At 45.5% G+C, this 22,273-nt stretch overlaps 1 protein-coding gene across 1 annotated transcript in view; it reads left to right on the top strand.

Moving 5' to 3' along the window:
* Nucleotides 1-957: 957 nt before the first annotated feature.
* Nucleotides 958-22,273, top strand: part of GRIK5 (glutamate ionotropic receptor kainate type subunit 5) — a 1,072,331-nt gene continuing 1,051,015 nt past the window's right edge. The window contains exon 1 of the mRNA XM_078650387.1: nt 958-1,086. The gene's annotated coding sequence lies outside the window, so the exon portion shown is untranslated. The remainder of the gene's footprint in view (nt 1,087-22,273) is intronic.

Below are 22,273 nucleotides of genomic sequence, written 5' to 3' on the forward strand. Positions count from 1 at the left end.
CTGCATCCAGATGTGTGCATTGCTCTGCCTGGCGCCAGGCAAGGCCTTTTGAATTTTCTGAAAAGTAATATACTTACATATAGTGACTTCCAGCTGCCCCCTTCATCCATCGGTCTGTGTTTGTGTCATTTACATTTTAACTCTGCCTGCTACGGTATGCAGCTTGAGGCCCTAGCTCAGCCCACTTCAGCGACTGACTGACTCCACTGTGACTGACTGCACCCTGCTCTGTCACAAGGAACACATCTGCACACAAAGTGGTGGCAGGAACTACTGTGCCAATGTCTGCTTTTTGAGACCCAAAAATGATTGTTTGCTTTTAGCCATTTTTTACTTATATGAGTAAAGGCCTGGTTGTTCCCTTGATAACAAAGTTTTACAAAGTCAAAGTTCAAAGCAAGTACTGACAAAGCCGAAAGGCAGGCAGCCAACGCAAGACCTGTTGGATTTGCCAATGCTTGTTAAACCCAAAGGTCTCAGAGCGCTTGCAGGAGAGAAAGCCCCCAGCTGGGAACCACATAGCAGAATGAGTAGGACTAGAAGAGCCAGGTTTTTAGTTGCCTCCGAAACCTAAGGTAGTCGGTAGTAGATAGCGCCGTAACCACCTCCTATTCCAAGGTGTTTACACCAAATTTAACATGCGTTGCCTTTTTTCCAGTCGTTTTTCACGATTACTTTCTTAGTTTTTTTCTATTAAACTCACCACCATCTATATCTCTTATCTTACAGACAAGCTCACCGCCTCTGGCGGGCCTCGGCCCCCGCAGCCGGGACACCGCCGACTGCAGACCAAGAAGTGTAATAAGGAAAAACAAGTCAGAAGCACTGCTCCATCTATGTCCAGGATCTGTATCCATCAGGACCGCCCGACGCTGCTCCCGGCATCCCTGTATCCATTAGGACCGCCCGACGCTGCTCCCGGCATCCCTGTATCCATCAGGACCGCCCGACGCTGCTCCCGGCATCCCTGTATCCATCAGGACCGCCCGACGCTGCTCCCGGCATCCCTGTATCCATCAGGACTGCCCAGCGCTGCTCCCGGCATCCCTGTATCCATCAGGACCGCCCGACGCTGCTCCGATTTAGGTAAGACGCGCGTCTTTATAGAGCGCAACATCCCAATGCATTAACCGCCCACAATGCTGCTCACTCTCCTGCTGCTCGTTGACTTTACGGCTGTCGTGTGCTTGTGCATCGCTCCACTACCTCTTGGCTAGGTTTGTGCTAATGAAATACCATGTTTATATATATATATACATACATACATACATAATTTGTAAAGGGAAAAATGATGGTGGTGCGATAATTACTGCAGTACTCGGAATTCTGATCCTGTGCAAACGCCTTCTTGTAAATTGATCCGAACATTCTCGGAATCAGGCTATAAAGCTCTGGAAGGATGTTTCTTGTCCAGGCTTGAAAGCTGTAGCGGCTCCTTATCAGGGGCTTCGGGCACAGCCCCACCTCCTGCTAATCACACTTTCTGCCCCCTGCCTCGGCTGCGAAAGACTCAACTGAGCAGCCTTCATGAAAGCATGAGTTTCAAGTCTCCATGCACACTGCCAGTGCACAGGTCAGCCCTCTATGCCTCCTCTCCAGGCTCCTGATGACAGGAGGAGGGGGAGGGGCTGAGGGGAACAAGGCATGATCCAGCTAAAGAGTTGTTTCAAAATACAGCGCTCTCTAGCTGGATGTCTATATTGCAAATAAGAGGGTGGTTCAACCATGGCCCCATCGCACGGGCAAAACCCGTTTTATTTAGTAAACAAACTGCATGTCTCAGGCCGCACAGCATATCTGCGGAAATGTGGTGCTCAGGGTGCACATCGGTGCATTCCTGGGGCCACTGAGGAGCAGCAGTGGCCGGCATCGTTGCTCGCGGGTGGCGGGGCAGAGGGCGGTGCGACGAGGCGGGGGTCGCGCATATTTAAAAAAAACGTACCTTTATGCCGGGTCCCACGTCTCTGCTCCTGATCTTCTCTGTCTCGGAGCGAAGCACAGACTGGCCCCACTGACCAATCACAATTATGCAATGCAACGTTGTGATTTGTAAGTACCCTGGCTCCTCTGACCAATCACAATGCTGCAATGCTCAACCGCTCAACCAGGGAATGGCAGCCTGGGCTTGTCCTCCATTCAGGCTTTAATGCAGCCAGCATGGAGAAGGGGGAAAGTGAGCGTTACTGGTTTGGGCGGCCCGAGAGGGCTGATTGGACAGTCCTTGCGCACTTAGGAGTGGGAAGACCACTCCTCCTCCGCCCTACTCTGAGAGCAGAGCAGCCCCACCACCCGCCCGCCTGACTGCAAAGCAGCAGGAAGCATAAAATGATGATAAAAACCTAAAGTTAATATCCTTTTATGTTTCTTCTTCGCACTGCTTAAAAGGAGTGGGGCCACGCTCCACAGCCATAGCGGAGGAGCCGCCACTGTTGAGGAGCCCCACAGTGCAGCAGGGGCAGGACCCCTGCTGCACTGTTTGAATGTGTTTAAGAGTGTCAATGAGAGTGAAAGGGAGTGGGAATCTGAGTTTGAGTGAGTGTATGAATAAGTTTAAGTTAGTGCCAGAGAGTGGATGAAGGAACATGAGTGTGTTATAAGGAGTGAGTGATTGGAGACTGTGAAAGGGCTTGGAGGGGCATTAGGTGTGTAGCTATCAATGGTGCAGCAGGTGTAGTTGCACCAGGGCCCAGTCACTGGGTGTGAAAGGGTGAGTGTGTGTTTGTAAATGAGAGTGAGAACTAGTGAGTATGAGTATGTTTGTGTGAGAGTACCTGCGAATGGGGGTGAGTATGAGTGAGAGAGTGTGACTTACAATGAGAGAGGGGGAAGAGTGATTGTGAGAGAGAGTGAGTATGAATGAAAGCGTGTGAGTGAGTAAAAGTGTGTTTGATTGCGTCTTCATGATTGTGAGTCTGCCGCTGGCTGCCGCACACTCAATATAATCCTGGGCATAGGGCGGCACCCGGGTAACGTGCCGCTGCTCAGCCGAGGGCACATTGGAGATAAGTTACCACATAAGAAAGGACCCTCATGGCACTATGCAGGCTGTGATACTGGAAGTCATTCTTGGCATGGCCTGGTGGATAAACGGTGGCCCTTGCATTGTGTAGGAACTTCTTGGCATGGGGCAACTGCAGCAAAATGCTTCAGCTGGGACAGTGGAGGTAATTCTTGGCACACATGAGGGTGCCCAGGACATAAAGGAGGTCACTGAGGCAAAATACAGACCCTGCAATAATGCAAAAAATACTTGACATAAGGGGACACCTATGCCAAAGGCCGGTGCTGGCATACTGGGGGCACGTCTTTGTGTTAGAGATGGCAGCCGTGGCATATGGGGGGATGAGTGGTCGGGCTGGGAGAAGCAAACCATGACAAAATGCTGTCTCTGAAATAATAGACTTGAATGTTGACATATGGGCCACCCACGGTATTTGGGCAAACCCAGCGGCAAAATTCTGGAAGTGGAATATTGTACATAATTGTTGGCATAAGGGGGTACCCTATAAAATAATTCTGGCATTGGCACTATGAAGGGGATTATTAATATATTGGAAAATGCAAGGCAACATTAGAAAAATAAATGAACTCCTGGCATGTATTACGCCCCACCACTTTATAGCTCCACTGGGGGATCCTACCCTCTAACTAACACATGCACGAGGGTGGCATACCTTTCAAAAGTCAAAGCTGCATGTTATCACAGTTTTACTGGGTTGAAATAATGAGGAGTATTATACAAATCCTTGGCATGGAAATGTCAATACTTGTAGCTATGAAAAATGTTCATTGATCCAAGAGCATTTTGGAGAGATGTCCCGTCCTTAGGGTGCAGCGTCCATTGATTGGGGATGAGCGGTGCACGTATACCACGCTACGGTAGCCTGCGGCTTCAACAGCAGCAACATATGTTTACACTGTTGAGTAGAATCCTTTTTAGGTTGAAGTCTACCAGACAGCAGAGCTGTCTGGCTGCGAAAAGACTTCTTGTTGGCATTCAGAAAGCTTCCCTGGGAATGCCTCCCGCCCCTTGCTTACCATTGGCTTTGTGGTTTGTAACTCACATTTTCTGGCTTTCTATTCGCTGGCTTTGTTTGTTTTAGGCTGCCCAGCATGTCTCCACCCTTCCTGTGGAGCAAAGCCACCAGCGTTCCTTGTATTCCTCAATGAGCCCTTGCTATCTGTATACAGGTCTTTATAATTTGTTCTAATCTTGTCACGTTTGCTGTATGTTCAAAGACAGAGGTCAAAGCTTGGTGTTTACTTTTCTTTTCTGACTTCAAAGTGAGAGGAATTATGTGACAATAATTGCCAGGCACTGGGAAAGAAAAGGTTTTTTTTCTAGCACACAAAAACATTTAAATATCTGCAAATGAACTGTGTAAATATTTTAGAATAAATCAGAATTAGGAAAGCACAAACAAAGCACTTTTTAAAAAATGTGGGTGTGTGGTGAAAACAAATACTTTAATACGATGAGAACAAATTAGTACAGTAGGTGATGCCATTTTCATACATTATGGTTTGTGCCCTCTATAGTTTTATCAGTAAAACTGTATGTGTAAATGTGATGGTCATTTCTATTGAAAATGTGTTGTCAATAATGGTAGTGCACTAACACGCCATGCAGACTCCCCTTTAAGCCACTCCACTCTTCAAAACTCTACAACACTCCACTCTATGCCACAACACTCTACTTCACCACACCAAACTCCACTCCACTATACGCCCCTCTATGCCACTTTACTCTTGACCTCTGTATTCAACTCTACAACATTACATTCTTTGACACTCCTTAACACCCTATGCCACTCTACTACACTCTAGCCACTCTATGATAAGTCCACTCCACTCTATGACAGTTCATTCTGTGCTATGCCACTCTGCTCTATACTAACCCTGGGCAGAGTTCGCAGAGTTGCACTACGCGAAGCTACGCAAAGTGCAAAAATAAAACTCTGCCGCACTAAGCGGAGCTCCGCAAGCGGCGGAGTACAATAGAAAAATGCAGTTTGTGGTGATTGCACAGTGCCGGATGCTTGTCCGCACTGTGCAATCATTGCGAATGGCACCATGCAGCACAGCACCAAGCAGGGGCTTATCGAAGAATACAAGGAACGCTGGTGAACAAGCTTTGCTCCACAGGAATGGTGGAGACATGCTGGCCAGCCCAAAACAATCAAAGCCAGCAAATGGAAAGCAAGCAAATGTGAGTTACAAACCACAAAGCCATTGTTGAGAAATTGGTGAAATGCATTACCAGACAAGAAGTCTTTTCGCAGCCAGCCAGCTGTGCTGTATGGTAGATTACAACCTATAAAGGATTTTACTCAACAGTGTAAACATATGTTGCTTCTATTGAAGCCTGTGAGCAGGGTACCATAGCCTGGTATATGTGCAACATTCTCACCAACTTGACGTTGGTGAACGTGAGCAAGGAAAAAACCTCTGCTCTGCTGCGTGAAGCTGAGTTTTTTGGAACTCTGCGAACTCCGCGTAACGTGGAGTGCTGGAAACTCCGCAAACTCCACGAGGGGAGCGGAGTTTACCGCCCAGGGTTACTCTAAACCACACCACTCTACTCCATGACACTTTACTCCACTCTATGGTCTTCAATTCCACAACCCTCCACTCCATAAGACTCTACTTTACTCCAGCCTACTTTTCTCCACTCTATGACGTTCTGCACCACCCAACTCTGACACTCTAATCCACTTTATTACACTCTACTCCACTCTACTCCACTTTATTACACTCCACTCTATGACACTCTACTCCACTCGATTACCGTCTTCTCCACTCTACTGCACTTCATTACACTCCACTCTATGACGCTCTACTCAACTCCGTGCCGTAAAAATCAAGCCCTCATCCCCACCGTTGAACCCCTGCCTCCCACGCTGTCACTGCCACTCAGAAGCATTCGCTTGTTCCTCCTTGCCTCACACGATCCTCCGTTGTTCCCACTTGCCTCCCCACGGTGTTGCTTTTACATAAAATCTTTTTTTTCTTTTTTGGAGGGCTCAGGAGTTGCAATTAGCTACCGGCTGCTCCCTTTTAGATCTGGCTTCCTATCCAAGCAGCTGTGATAATTGTGTCTATTTATTCAGCTGCCAGTGGCAGCATGGCTGCTTAAGCTTGAACTTTCAGGAGTGCACACATGACATGGTGATGCTGGTAAAGTCTATTAGAAAACTAGATAATTAACGATGTGTAGTTTTCTCCGGCAGCAGCACAGATGGGAGGAGGGCAGGAAGGCAGTGCAAGCCCAGCATCCTTCTCTTCCTTCATTAACTTTAGGCTTACAAGTTAGGTTTTGTGTTTGAGAACAGCCTGGGATGCCCAGGTCTGCATTCATCTACTTGGATTGACAGAGCGGCTGTTGCCTTACTTTATGTGAACAACAAAACACACAAGATGATGGACGGAATGTTGCACAATGGCAAAACATTCACCCCCAGTCACAGATCTGGGTTTAATCCATCGTTATTTTGTTCACCACGCCATCCCAGTTCAGACTTAGCCATATGCAAATCAGTCTTGGTCCTGTGTCTCATGGGAACAGTCCAGCCCGAACTTCCAAGCCATGTCTTCCCTGGACCGGAATCAAGCATCCTAGGACCGGTTTCTGGCTATCAGCCGTCTTCAGCCAGGATATCTTGACTCCGGTGGCGTAGTGAGCACTGGGTGTGAGTGTTTGATTGGTTCAGATGCTCCGTCCATCGGATCACTGAAATAATATCGACTACCAAAATATCGACTACCCAAAATATCGAGGAAAAAATATCTACAACCAAAATATCGAGTTTGTATGTACAAACAGGTAAGTACAAAAATATCGAGTACAAAATATCGTTTACAAAAATATAGTTGTAAAAAATATCGACTTTAATAAAAACAATGTTTAATTACATTAATATAAAAAAATAATTACTAAAATATAATTAACAATACTTAAAATAACTTTTAATATTTAAATAATTAATGAAAGTAAAAAAAGAATATTTTTTTAATCATATTTCTTAAAACATATATATATATAGTAACAAAATTTAATTAAATAATAGCCAATATTATTAACGTACAAATACAAAAGAGTAAAAATTACTATTCCCACTGCAAAGAGTGCAACAGTGGATATATGACGTTACAACGCAACTTTTACAACACACTACCATTACAACGTAAGTATTGGTAAGTATATAATAATTTTTTTAAATTTAAATTATTTAAAATTATTTAAATATAATTTAATTTAATTTAATTTCATTAAATTAAATTAATGTAAATTTAATTTTACTTTATTTTTACACTGTACCCCTGTACCCCTGTACCCCAAAACTGACCCTGAACCCTAAAAAAAAACCTTTACCCAAAAACCCCAAACTGACCCTGAACCCTAAAAATACCCCTTTACCCAAAAACTAAAAACTGACCCTGAACCCTAAAAATACCCCTTTACCCAAAAACTAAAAACTGACCCTGAACCCTAAAAATACCCCTTTACCCAAAAACCCAAAACTGACCCTGAACCCTAAAAATACCCCTTTACCCAAAAACTAAAAACTGACCCTGAACCCTAAAAATACCCCTTTACCCAAAAACTAAAAACTGAACCTGAACCCTAAAAATACCCCTTTACCCAAAAATTAAAAACTGACCCTGAACCCTAAAAATACCCCTTTACCCAAAAACTAAAAACTGACCCTGAACCCTAAAAATACCCCTTTACCCAAAAACTAAAAACTGACCCTGAACCCTAAAAATACCCCTTTAATTTAACATAATTAGCAATTAATCAATTAAATTAAATTAATTACCAATTACATTTTAATTAATTAACAAATATTATTTAATTACCAATTAATTAAATATTACTACCAATTAATACATTTACATATTTAATAAATAATAATTAAATTACTTCCCACCCTATTCCCCTATAAACCCACAACCCGCTACAGGAAATACATTATTTTAATTTACATAATTAGCCATTAATAAATTAAATTAAATTAATTACCAATTAAATTTTAAATAATTAACATATATTATTTAATTACCAATTAATTAATTATTACTACCAATTAATAAATGTACATATTTAATTAATTATAATTAACTTACTTCCCACCCTATTCCCCTATAAACCCACAACCCGCTACAGAATAAAATTACACAATAATTTAAAAAAAATCATTAATTAAAAATAATTATAACATAAAATGACACTTTTCACACATATTATAACATAAAAACACTATAAATAATTACATATTATATAAAAAACGATATTTTTTACTTTCTATATTATTTACAGTCGATATTACTTCACTTACCTTAAAAACGATATTTTGGCTGTCGATATTCTGTCCTGTCGATATTTTCTCCAAACGATATTTAAAACTCGATATTCTGTCCAAACGATATTTTGGAGTCGATATTATGTCTGTGCACCCCGTCCATCACCACCCCCTTTTGTATTACTTTATGTGAGCCACAAAAACTAGCCTTCCATGTCCTACTAAGAGAGGGCCTTAGACTCCACCCACATGCAGGCTCCCCTCAATACAGGATTTGATTGGGCCAAATGTGTGTGATTCCAATGAAAAGAGTGCTGGTATTGGATGTTTGGGATTGTGGTAAAGCTTATACTCAATACAGCAATATTGAGTTAGTTATGGTTTCAAGCCAATGACCATGGCTATAGGCCTGATCTGTTTATTATGAAATGCTGTGATAAAGGCACGAAGTCTGATATATTTATTGTGAAAAGCATATGTCAAAGTTAACAGTCATCAAGTGTGGGGTGTGGTTGAGCCCTGTCTTGCGCGATAGTAGTTTGCTTTCCCACCTGTAATTTTATATACATTTGCAGTTTAGGGGCTATTTGCCTGATGGTTGTCTTGTGGGAACGCTGATGCTCAGAACAGCAGGCCTGAGTGGGTTATGATGACGAGCCAATGAGAACGGCTATAGGCTTGATTGGTGTGCAGGGAAATGCGTAGGCGCCAGAAGTAGAGGTGCAGGGTGCTGGGGTAGCTGCAGCACCCCTCAAATACCCACACTGGATTTCAGAAGGTAAATCACCCATAACAACCCTTTTACATTTCATGTTTATCTTGTCTCCTTTGCTGTGTGTTCAAAGACAGGCCAGATGGTCTTCTGACAAAATGCTGCTGTTTTACATGGAGATTGGTGTTTACTTTTCCTTTTCTGTCTGTAAATTGAGAGGGTTTGTTCAAGTGAACTATGTAAACTATTTGACAATCTTGCTGTCATACAGGGAGTTTGAAAGGAAAGGCTACAATGTCTATTTTTTATATCACACAACACAATTTATTTACCTGTAACTGAACTGTACAAACATTTTAAAATATGTTACCAGTTAGGAAAACACAAAGGAATCCATTTGTTTTGTAGTTATGTAGTGTGATGGAAGCAAAGATTTTAGTACAATAAAAACCCTTTACTTGACGATGCGCAAATAGTAAATATTCGCTGAAACCCCACACATTTTCTATTGTTCATGCCCTCTATAATTTTATCAGTAAAACCTCATGTCTGTGCAACTGTAGTGGTCATTTCAGTGGAAAGTGTGCTACCTGTAAATGACAGTGCACTGCCCTCCCATCCTTACCACTCCCCTGCTGACTGCGTGCTGTTCATTTACTACACTTGTTCTTTGTGTGACGTTTGGATTTTTCACAATCCTTATGACTTCAGTGATGTAACATTGATGGCAGCCCCCCCACTCCAAAACTCCTCCCGCACCTTTGGGGAAATGTTATCCCAGATGCCATCGGTCTGCCTGTTTATTACAAAAAGATACAAAAGGGGATGATGGACGGAGCGTTTGAGCAAATCAAACACTCACCCCCAGTCAACTGATCTGGGTTTAATCCATCACCATTCTTTAGCTCACTCTGCCACCCCAGTTCAGACATTTGTCACCCCGAGTGGGACGGGTATGCTCAGACGTGAGTCCCGTGCTCTCCATGCCACTGGAGTCAAGCTATCCTGGCTAAAGAGGGGTGAAACCCCGAAACCGGTCCTAGGATACTTGATTGCAGTCCAGGGAGGACCTGCCTTGGCAGTTCGAGCTGGACTGTTCCCATGAGGCACAGGGTCAGACTGATTTGCATATGGCTGGGTCCAAACTGGAATGGCATGGTGAGCAAAGCAAAAAAACGATGGATTTAGGCCCAGATCTCTGTACTGGGGGGAATGTATGACATTGTTCTGCATTGTTTCCATCAACTGTTGTTTTTGCCTTTGTTTATTACAAAAAGTCATTGCAAAGACAGTTGGCCTGGCTTATTTGTTGTGAAAAGCATATGGCAAAGCCAATAGGCCTCTAACAGTAGATTGCTATCCCATTATGTTGCAGGACATACAAAGACATTCGGTTACATGTAATCTCACAGATTACCACCCTAATGAGGGGGTTTTGTGTTGGTCACCCACTCTGACGCACCCTGCCAACAGAGTTTCACTGTGATGATTCTTTTTGGGCTCTTTTGAGAGGGGTTGTATGTTGTTTTGCTAACTGTAATTTTGCACATATTTGTAATTTTGTAAATGAGATCTTCTGTGGTCCAGTGTTCTGAATAGGGTGAAGTCATTGGCAAGGGTCAGAGATGTTATCAATTCACTGGGATAACGTCAGATCCCTCAGGTGTGATCTGTTTATAATGAAACATGATGACAAAGCAAGTGGTTCTTATTTATTGATAAAAGCATGTGTTAGATGCAAGAGGTGGGAAGGGTGTATTGTTATTGCACTGCGCTAAAGCCTGTAGGTACGTCTTACAAGGCATCTCACAGATAACTATAAAAGGGAAGGGTGTCGGCGCTAAGGACCCACCTATAGAGTATTCCTACTACGGCAAAGCTGATTAGGCTCCAGTGGTAGAAATGTTATATTGTTTTGACTGCTGCACTTTGTAAATGTAAATGTACAGGAATTTATATAGCGCAAATCACCAAGCGGTTTCTAAGCGCTTGCTTAGGGAACCCGTCCTGGTATTCCCCTGTGAGATAACCCCGGCAGGGTATCCGCAAGGTGAAAGCCAGGCATCCCGCCGCAAGGGGCAGTTGTGGAGATTAAGCAGGCTATTGCCCAGAGTCGCAGAGTGTGAACCCGTGAATCGAGTAGGCACCGGAGCGAGAATTGTCGAGTCCATGGACATTTTTTTAGGACTCAAGACCCCGCCGAGCCGGGAATTGAACCCTGGTCCCGGGCTGACCTCTGCTTCCAGGTCTGCCTCCTCTAACCAGTGAGTCACACTTCTCCATTTTGTGCGTGATTGTAATTCCATTACGATAGTAATGATGGTTGCCTCGCGGGAAGGCTTACGACTACCACACTAGGCCCGAGTTGGTAATGGTGACAACCGTGATAAAGGCTACATGCCTCTTCGTTTATAAGGAAAAGTTGCGATTAAAGCCATAGACCTGACATATTGATTGTGAAAAGCATATTTTAAAGTCGATAATCGTTTAAGAGTAGATTAATACTCTGTATTAAAGCCTGCAGATAGTTATTTAGTTTAATGCAATCTCACAGATTACCAGTCTAGGCAAAGCTTTGGTGCTGGTTTCTTCTCTGAAAACCGTGAGTATAAAAGATCTGTACTGTCAGAATCCTTGTTAAGCCTTCTTAGGAGAGATAATATTTTGCTTTGACAACTGTAATTTTGTGTGCCTTGCGGGAAAGCTTAAGTTCAGCAGAGGAGGCGTCAGTGGGTTATGGTGACAAGCCAATGATCAAACTGGGGTTCTGATCTGTTTATGTTGAAAAGTTACTCTAATAATTCTTGTTAGAATCTCTTCTTAGATGTCTGTTGGGCTCTTGCAATAAAAAAAAAAGAATTAAATATAACATATATCAATGTACACAAATATATATCCAAATAGATACATAGATGGCATTTGGGTCAGAACTGTTCTGCTATTGGTCTGTCTGAGTGCCACTTACACTCTGCTTCCATATATGACAGCATACTACACGGGGTGATGAATGGTTCAGTCCTTTCACTATTTTGGCTCTCTTGTTCTATGAATGACAGGATTTTCTGGTCACGTGTGTACACCCACCTGAAAATGAGTGTACTTCTAATTCCAAGCAGGTTAGCCAGTTCTTTTGTTTTTCTACTTTCAAAATTCTATTTTCATTTCTTTGTTTCTCCCAGTGGTGTCGCAAGGTGGGTGGGTGTGCGGTCCACCCCAGGTGGCACAAGTTTGTGGGCGGAGACACCCCCCCCCCCCAACCTGCAGCAGTCGCTGGTGGCAAAGTCAGGAATTGGCGACCCCTCCTCTCTTAAATTCAGCTGCCGCGGGTGACAAACGCAAGGGCCTCCATGGGCAGCATAAGGCCTAGCTATGCCACTGGCTTCTCCTCTTTATATTTTAATATTTTTTAAAAGGCTGCTACAGCTCTCCAGGCAGTGTTAATTGGTTGATATGTTGCCACTCATTTAATCTGCAGTGTGTGTCATCCAACGTGGCCACTTCTCTAAACCAGGAGACAATTATACATGCGGTAGTCCATTGTGTATCAGGGTTTTACCATTCCGCGATGGCCAACTAATTGGTTCTCAATGTGGCAGCCATGCTGAAACTTGTGAACGACAATAGTCTATTTACAATACCTCAGTAAGACGGACATCTGCTGCTATGTTTAATTTTGTTATTGCAAGCATATGCTCGCTGTGTTTAGACAGCTGCATGTCTTCTTTTTCCTGCTGTGTTCCTTTACTTTATCTTGTATGGCTTCCATTTCAGTGTGCTTTATTGCGGTTGTGACAGAGAGTGAACACAAGAATGAGTCAGTGGAGGGGACATTGGATGCAAGAGTGCAAAGATGAGTGACAGAGTGCATGTATGATGACTTACTGAGGGCTTAATCTCATCAGTGTCACAAGTAGTTCTGTTGTTTGCAAGCCAGGCTATTGGCCCTGCCAGTGCTTGTTCTTTGATTTCATACATACATTTGTAATTTAAGGCTCCAACATTGATAAAAGCTGTCTTGGAATAGTAACTTAAAAGCTTAAAATATAAATTGTTAAAAATATAAACTGGCGACCGACAAGTTACACGCTACGTCTGTATCATGCCTTTAACACTCTAAGACAGTTTATGATTCTAACCTGTGAGCGGTGATCACACACGGATCCCTTGAGCACATGCACTAACCACCAGAATCATCATACCAGAACTATACACTGAGATGTGCCTATTAGACATAGATATTAGACAGCCTAGTAGTTGGTAGGACTTGTCGTTACTAGGGACCTGAGTACGAGTTTGGCGGACAGGGTTACTCCATCACAAATGAGCCGGATATTACATCCAACTTATTTCTATCCCATCATGTCCTATGGAATTGTAATATGGCGGACGGGATGTCTGTCATGTTTGTACGGAGTCACCCTGTCTGCTAAACTTGTCATCAGCCCCTGGACTTGTTGTTGGAAGATACTAATGTTGGTACGCCCTGTTTTGGATAGATGCTTCTGTTGAAAACCCCTGCCCTGTATTGCGATTAGGTCCACTAGCTAAGCGCAGAGTTAATGACCTGTTTTTCTTGCATCTGAGGTGCCTAAATTTCATGCATAAAATTCTGAATTTCTCAAAGTTAATGCATCAATCAATCAATCAAGAATTTGTAGAGCGCACTACTTACCTGTGAGGGTCTCAAGGCGCTGGGGAAAAAAAGGGGTGGGGGGCGCTACTGGTCGAACAGCCAGGTCTTGAGTAGCCTCCTGAAGGTCAGCAGGTCTTGGGTCTGTCGTAGGCTCAGTGGGAAGGTGTTCCAGGTCTTGGCATTGAGGTGGGAGAAGGATCTGCCGCCAGTGGTTGTTCTTCGAATGCGAGGGACGGTGGCGAGGGCGAGGTCGGCGGAACGGAGCTGGCGGTTGGGGATGTAGAAGAAGAGTCATCTGGTGAGGCAGGCTGGGCCGGTCTTGTGAAGTGCCTTGTGTGCGTGGATGAGGAGCTTGAAGGAAATCCTGTTGTTGACAGGGAGCCAGTGCAGGTTTCTCAGGTGGGGGGTGATGTGGCTGTGGCGTGGTACGTCGAGGATCAGGCATGCAGAGGCGTTTAGAATGCTTTGCAGTCATTTGATGAGCTTGGCTGGGGCTTCTCCTTATGAGGTCATTTCCAAAGTCGAGTTTGCTACTGACGAGTGCCTGTTCTTCCTGTATCTGTCGGGATCCACCTGTAGATCTTGCGGAGCATGCGGAGGGTGTTGAAGCAGGAGGAGAAGACTGCGTTGACTTGCTTGGTCATGGAGAGTGTTGAGTCGAGGATGACTCCCAGGTTGCGTGTGTGGTCGGTGGGTGTCGGGGCTGCTCCCAGTGCCGTAGGCCACCAGGAGTCGTACCAGGCTGAAGGGTTGGAGATGAGGATGAGGACCTCCGTCTTGTCCGTGTTCTGCTTCAGTCGGCTGAACTTCATCCAGTTGGCGGCGGCCTTCATTCCTTCGTGGAGGTTGGATTGTGGATTGAGGGGGTCCTTCGTGAGGGAGAGTATCAGTTGAGTGTTGTTGGCGAAGCAGATTATGTTGAGGTCATGTAGTCTGGTGACGTGGGCGAGTGTGGCCCTGTAGATGTTGAACAGTGTCGGGCTGAGGGATGATCCCTGGGGTACGCCGCAGATGATCTTGGAGGCTTCGGATCGGAATGGGGGAGGCGGACACTCTGGGTTCCGCCAGAGAGGAAGGAGATGGTCCATTCCAGGGCCTTCACTCGGACCCCTGCGTTGTGGAGGCTTGTGCGTAGTGTGCGGTGGCAGACGGTGTCGAAGGCAGCGGAGAGATCCAGGAGGATGAGGGCCGCGGTCTCACCATTGTCCAGCAGAGTCCTGATGTCGTCGGTGGCGGCGATGAGGGCAGTCTCGGTGCTGTGGTTGCTGCGGAACCCTGACTGGGATGGGTCCAGGATGCTGTTTTCGAGGTATCGGGTTAGCTGTCTGTTGACGATCTTCTCGATGACCTTGGCTGGGAACGGAAGCAGGGAGATGGGCCGACAGTTCTTGAGGTCTCTTGGGTCCGCCTTAGGGTTTTTGAGTAGGGCGTTGATCTCAGTGTGTTTCTAGTTCTCTGGGAAGGTCGCGGTCTCGAAGGAGAGATTGATGACGTTGCGCAGGTGGGGTGCGATGGAGCTGCTGGCTTGGTTGAAGATGTGGTGCGGGAGTGGGTCTGACGGGGAGCCGGAGTGGATTGTGCTCATCAAACTTAGATAGAACAAGCCGGAAACAGTGAGCAGACATTTGCCTCTGATTTGCAATCACTGAATTTAGGCTCCTCAAATGCAAGAAAAAAGAGGTGCTTGACTCTGCGGTGAGCTGGCGCAGCTGATCGTGACACAGCCCTGGTGTTTGACAGACATGTTTTTGACAGGCCCTGGGGATGGACTAGAATCTGTTGATAGGGCATGCAGATGGGCTGCCCTGTTTTTTTGACAAGCTCTGGTGATGGACAGCCCTGCCGTGCAAATAGCCAAGGAGTTGAATAGATCAATTACTAGTAGGCCCTAGTGTTGGTACCATGTTATTGGTCGGCCCTAGAGTTGGTAGGCCGTTTTATTGGTAGGCCCTGGTGTTGGCAGGCCATGCTATTGGTTGGCCATAATGTTGGTAGGCCACTTTATTGGTAGGGCCTAGCGTTGGTAGGCCAAGTTATTGGTCGGCCCTAGTGTTAGTAGGTCATGTTATTGATTGGCCCTAGTGTTGGTAGGCCACGTTATGGGTAGCTTCTAGTGCTGGTAGGCCATGCTATTGATTGGTCCTAGTGTTGATAGGCCATGTCATTGGTAGGATCTAGTGTTGGTAGCCCATGTTATTGGTCGTCCCTAGTGTTGGTATGCCCTGCTATTGGTCGTCCCTATTGTTGGTAGGCCATGTTATGGGTAGGCCTTAGTGTTGGTAGGCCAAGTTATTGGTCGGCCCTAGTGTTAGTAGGTCATGCTATTGATTGGCCCTAGTGTTAGTAGGTCATGTTATTGATTGGCCCTAGTGTTGGTAGGCCACGTTATGGGTAGGTTCTAGTGCTGGTAGGCCATGCTATTGATTGGTCCTAGTGTTGATAGGCCATGTCATTGGTCGTCCCTAGTGTTGGTTGGCCATGTAATTGGTAGGCCCCTAGTGTTGGTAGGCCATGTTATTGGTTGGCCCTAGTGTTAGTAGGTCATGCTATTGGTCGTCCTTATTGTTGGTAGGCCTTGTTATGGGTAGGCCCTAGTGTTGGTAGGCCATGCTATTGGTCGTCCCTAGTGTTGGTTGGCCCTGCTATTGGTTGTCCCTATTGTTGGTAGACCATGTTATAGGTAGGCCCTAGTGTTTGTAGGCCAAGTTATTGGTCGGCCCTAGTGTTAGTAGGTCGTGCTATTGATTGGCCCTAGTGTTTTTTTAGGCCATGTCATTGGTAGGATCTAGTGTTGGTAGCCCATGCTATTGGTCGTCCCTAGTGTTGGTAGGCCCTGCTATTGGTCGTCCCTATTGTTGGTAGACCATGTTATGGGTAGGCCCTAGTGTTGGTAGGCCAAGTTATTGGTCGGTCCTAGTGTTAGTAGGTCGTGCTATTGATTGGCCCTAGTGTTTTTTTAGGCCATTTCATTGGTAGGATCTAGTGTTGGTACCATGTTATTGGTAGGTCTTAGTGTTGGTAGGCCAGGTTATGGGTAGGTTCTAGTGTTGGTAGGTCATGCTATTGGTTGGCCCTAGTATTGGTAGGCCACATTATTAGTAGACACTGGTGTTGGTAGGCTATGTTGTCGGTAGGCCCCAGTTTTAGGCTGCCTTGTGCGGGTGGACCACATAGATGATGGGCACTGTTGTTGGTTTGTTGTGTTGCTGGTAGGCCATGGTTTGGCTAGACACTGCCTTTGAAAGACCCTTGAGAGCCCTGTTTTATGATGGGAACTGGTGTTGGACTAGCCTCTTGCTGACAGGCCATGCTTTTAACAGGCTCTGGTGTGGAAGGGTCTGTGGCAGGTGGGTCTTCTTCTTGACTGTCTCTGGTGTTGGACAGTCTGTTTCAGGTAGGACTTTTTGATGACAATGCCATGTTGCTGAGCTGGGTGTTAATTGATGGTCCCTGTTGTTGGCCCCGGAGTTGAACTGCGCCGTTGTTGGTAGGCCCTTTTTTTGTTAGGTTCTAGGGTTAGGGTGCCTTGTGTTGGAAGGCTCTGCAGGTGGCGTATGCTGTTATTGGTAGGCTCTGCGGTTGGCAGGTCCTGTGTTAGTAGCCCAGGCTGGTGGATAGCCTTGTTGTAAGTAGGCCTCGCTGTCCAGCTGCCTTGCTGTTAGAAACCTCAGTAACATCCCTTGACGCAAGGCCATCTGCCTCTGCTTATACTGTGTGTGAGGTGAATAGGCTGTCTTTGATTATCATGCTGTAAAACAGATTTTTGTGCTGATCACCGAAAACGCGCTTCGACTCCTCGTATGTGGTAGTAAGCACTAGATAAATCTGATTACTTTAACAATTACAATTCCTGACTGTCTTCAGGGTGATGTGGTGACCATCAAAGCACAACAAAGGGAAGCCCGTCTGCCTTGCTACATTGCACCCCTCCTGTTCACTGTCTGAGGAACAGCCTGTACTCTGGCATGAGGAGCAAGGGCTGAGGAAGGAACCACTCCCCAGGTTTACAGGTCTTCCATTTCTTCCAAGGTAGCTCCTTGAGGCCCTCACGGGTGGTTTGCTGTGCTTTATAAATCCTCATTAGCTGATTAATTTCGTCCTCCTTCTTATAAAACTGACTGACACACATCTGGGCAGCCATTGAGGGTGGTATAGGCCTGCCCAACCCCGGCCCCTCTCCAAAGGACTGCTTCTTCCGGCCATGCTTTCTTGTTTCCACATTGTTGCTGCACCCTTTGCTACCCTTCTCTGTGCTGTCTCGGCCGCGCCATCTAGTATTCAATAGCAGTGTGCAAAATTTGCTTCTGTGCACTTATGTGAAATTTTGGCAAAGTTACGCAAAATTACACATAATTACAAGAAATGTGAATTTTTATCGCTGAGCATCGCCGGAATTTATTGCTGAGATAACATGCTATTAGCAACGTTTATCTCCAAAGCGATACATTTCCCGGCGATAGAGGCGAAATGCGTGAATATCGCTGAGAATACAGCGATATTCACGTATTAGCGACGAAATACTCTTAGCCATGTTATCTACCTCCCATTGGATAACATGGCTAAGAACTGGTCTGGGCAGGTGTTAGTATTTGGAGATATTCGCGCTTAGCGCAAATATTTCCATCGCTACGCCTGCCTTGCTAATAGGCGATAGCGATGTTAGCGACTGTTTTCAGTCGCTAACAGTTTGGGTACGCCCACTTTGCATGTCATTAGCGATAAATATCGCTAACATGCAAAGTGGGCCCCGAACCGCTCACTATCACCTAAAAGCTGTCGCTAACTGCTGTTAGCGACAGCTTGCTAATAGGGCGATAGAATTATCGCCGCTTAGCGGTCGAAAATGGCCGCTAAAGCGGCGAAAAATTCCCTATCGCCACCCTTGACAATATGCCCCTATGAGCAGATGTGGGGCTGGAGGAGTGAAGCAGCAGTAGGTTTGGCCTTGTGGTGCGGTGTAACTCGATTATATCTGGTCTCTTGCAGTCCTTCTCATTGCAATGTCTCCCATTGGCTTCCCTGACGCCCTCCCAAGATTTTCTCATCCCAGTGCCTCCCTTCATCGTTGGTTTGTTTTCCTTTGTTTTGCCTCTCCCTCCCATCTGTCCTCTCACCAAAGCACTTCTGGAACTTTATATATTCTTTTACCTGTCTCTTTCCCACTTATTACTCTGGCATTCCGCTCTCTTCCTTATCCATGTACCATTTTCCTTACTATACACTCTCTCCAATTTCTCTCTTCCCAACCTCTCTGCCTCTCTGCAGTTGTCTCTTTCCTGTCACTAGATTTCCACCCTCTGTTTTCAGCCACTTCTCCTCACATTCCCTTCTGGGTCTCTTACCTGACTCGACCCTCCCTAGTATCAATGTGTTATAATCTGCTCTCTGTTCTCTATGTCACTCATGTGCCATGTGTCTCCCCTCTATACCCTCTCTGTGCCACTCTCCCGTGCTCCATTCCTTGTCATTCTTATGCTATTGTCTGGATTGGCTTCCCTGTGGTTTTCCTACTTTTATGAACGTCTCACTCTATTTTGTTCCAGTTTCTTCTCTGTCCTTTTCCTGAATCTCTCTCTCACCTTTTTACTATGTCTGTCCCATTTCACTCTCTCAACTCTCTGCAGTCTTTCCCAGTCACGTGATCACATCACTGAAGAGGTTCAAACTTGCTTGGCAAAAACTAGACATTGTGTTGTTTCACAGAGAAAAATATAGAAATACACTGTTTGCCCATTGTTTATTTTAAAAAACAAGTTATAGTTTCCATGATCACTAAAGATGGGGGGCGGAAGGGAGGGGGGTCACGTAGGGTAAGTTGAGCATGTTTGCCCACCACAGTCATTTTTTACTTGCATTTTGGAGTATGAATTTGCGCCCTACCACTTTGAGAATTCACCAGCTGCCACTGGTCTTGATGCTTTCCTGACTGCCCCATTTGGTTACATTAATGACAGTGGTCCCAGGTATATGACCGATAGTCTTGTCCCCTGTCACCCAACAGATAGTTACGTTCTAGTGGAAAGGGTCTGCTTGTGGTACCCGGATAAACAAACTTTGTGCGGGTGGCAAAGCTTTTGAGTATGTAGCCCCGCCCCTTTGGAACAGACTCCCCTTTCCGTTACGTGTGTGTCCTGATTTGCTTAAATTCAGAAAACTACTAAAAACCAAGCTTTTTTAGCCCGGCTAGCTTCCACTTCCTTGTTTTTGTGTTTCGCTGCTCGCGCGGAGACACCCCTGTAGGGGTGAGCCCTGCGCTTTACAAAACCCCTCATCCATTCACATTGTTATTGAACATTTCACTGCCACCCGTCCACTGGTATCAGCGGTTTCCCAGCTGTTTTGTTTACATGTTATCCCTTAGTCACTTGTAACTCCATGTTGTGTAGTGTCGGGCTCACTCAGCGTCACAGTCTTGTTTTCATCGTCCGCCTTGACCACTCGCTGCTCCGTGTCGGCTGGTCTCGGCACACCGCTCCCACTCAGTCTTTCGGGCCTTTGCCACTCACAGGTCCCCATCAACTGGTCTCAGCACTTCTCAAATGCACAGTCTTGTTTACACACTAAGGGCTAGATGTAGGTAATCTCGATTTACCTACTCTTAAATACCAAATCATACAGATTCGGTATTTAAGAGTAGGTAAATGGGATGTAGGTAATCTCTCTTTTTAAATTATCGAATCGGTAAGATTCGGTAATTACCGAATCTGTATTTACCGATTCGGTAATTGCCATTCATTCCTATGGGCCTCCAAGCCCATAGGAATGAATGTCAATTACCGGATCGGTAAATACCGATTCGGTAATTGGGGGAAACATTGAAGGGTGGCAGGGTGTCACTTTGACACCCTGTTGCACCCCTCAATCGTGTATGGGTGCACATGTTGCAACATGGCAGCGTTTGAAAAGCAAAAAAAAAGCTTTTTCAAGGCTTTTCATTATTTACCACCAACTTCTAGTTGGTGGTAAATAACGAATTCTTAAAGCCCTGTAGTACTGATTACAGTGCTACCTACATCTCATAATACAGATTCGGTAATTTTACAGAATCTGTAATTTTACCGAATCTGTAAAATTACCGAATCTGTATTTTAGGTGGCCCTACATCTCAGTATCCAAATACCGGTCGGTTAGGTCCGAAAATCTGTATTTTCGGCCATTACCGACCGGTATTTGGATACCTACATCTGGCCCTAAGTCCTTGGCCTTCACCGGTACCAATCTACAGAGCGCCGTCTTTTTTACACATCCTGCTGTTGTCACTTGCTGCTCCCCGTCGACTGCTGTCATTGTTACCCCAGCCTTACAGTCATTGTTACACAATGAGGAGCTTATTTTTCACCCTCTTGCGCCACTTTTGCTTAATTTTTAACATGGGAAAAGTGACGTATGGGTGGCGCATGGGGCTTGTAAATATGACCCTGAGTCTTTGGCGCTCCCTGTTTACTGGGCTACGCGCTACCTCGCGCTTCATCCTTGTTCACACGTCGTCCTTCGCTGCTACCAATCGACACAACATGGCCTTGTTGTGCATTCGACACTTGCAGCTCCCTGTCAACTGGTGTAGGCGCACTCTCAGCCGCAGAGTCTTATTAACACGTTGTTTCTTCGCTGCTCGCTGCTCATCCCGGGGTTAAGCACCAAGGCTGGTGGCGGCGTAGCTGCGAGCGCAAGATGATCCGACAAGGCTGCCGCGTCTGCGCCAAGATTAGGGCGCGCATTCTTATTTTATTTACATAATTACTTTATCCAGCACCATCTCGCCTGTCAGGGTGTGAGGAAGGGGCTGGTGGAGAGCTCATCTAGATGGGCCTACAGAAGGCAGCCTCTGCAAGGCAAAGCGAGGGAAAAAGGCAGGCACGTGTCTGGCCGCCCGTAAGGACCATCACTCCTAACACATTTTTTTCTTCATTTTTATAGCACTCTTTTGCAATGCAATATGTCTCCCACCCGCGAGAGCCCAAGCCTCTAGAACCCGCAAACGACAATGCCTTCTACCCATCTGTTTTAAAAACAACACATAAACAAAAGGCATTGTCACTACAATGCCCACAGCTCAAACTCTCACAAATGTGAGACCTACTGCATTGCAAATGCTTGTTCCCTACTTGTTTTTTTGCACACTTCTATAATCGCTACCTTTAACAACATAGATTGTACCTCCTTGTGTGCTACTTTTTGTTTATCTGCATTCAAAACCAACTCCCTTGGAGGGGTTTAATGAAAAAGGGGGGTTTCTAAGAAATGTAATCTGAAACCTTGGACGGTTTCTTAAAACCCAAGGCTCTGTGTAATAGTTTCCCACACTTGGGAGAGAGGAGTTGGCCTAACGGGGCTCGACCTCAAATCTGGGGAACCGGGTCCGAGTCTCGGCAATGACGCTGAACATCCTGTGATTCTGGGCAAATCACTTAATCTTCCGGTTCCCTAACAAAAATGAATATATCCTCATGTAACGCAACTGGTGCTCATGTAAAGCGCTCTGATACCTGATACCGGGTCAAGTTTGCGCTATATAAAACTCCATTAATAATATATATATATATTTTCGGCGACCACCCACTCTTCACTGAGAAGGAGAATGAGAAAACATAGTACTCACCCTGGTATCCAGAGTGACCTTGGCCC

Source organism: Lissotriton helveticus, chromosome 7 (assembly GCF_964261635.1).
Source record: "Lissotriton helveticus chromosome 7, aLisHel1.1, whole genome shotgun sequence".
Taxonomy (NCBI): Eukaryota; Metazoa; Chordata; class Amphibia; order Caudata; family Salamandridae; genus Lissotriton; species Lissotriton helveticus.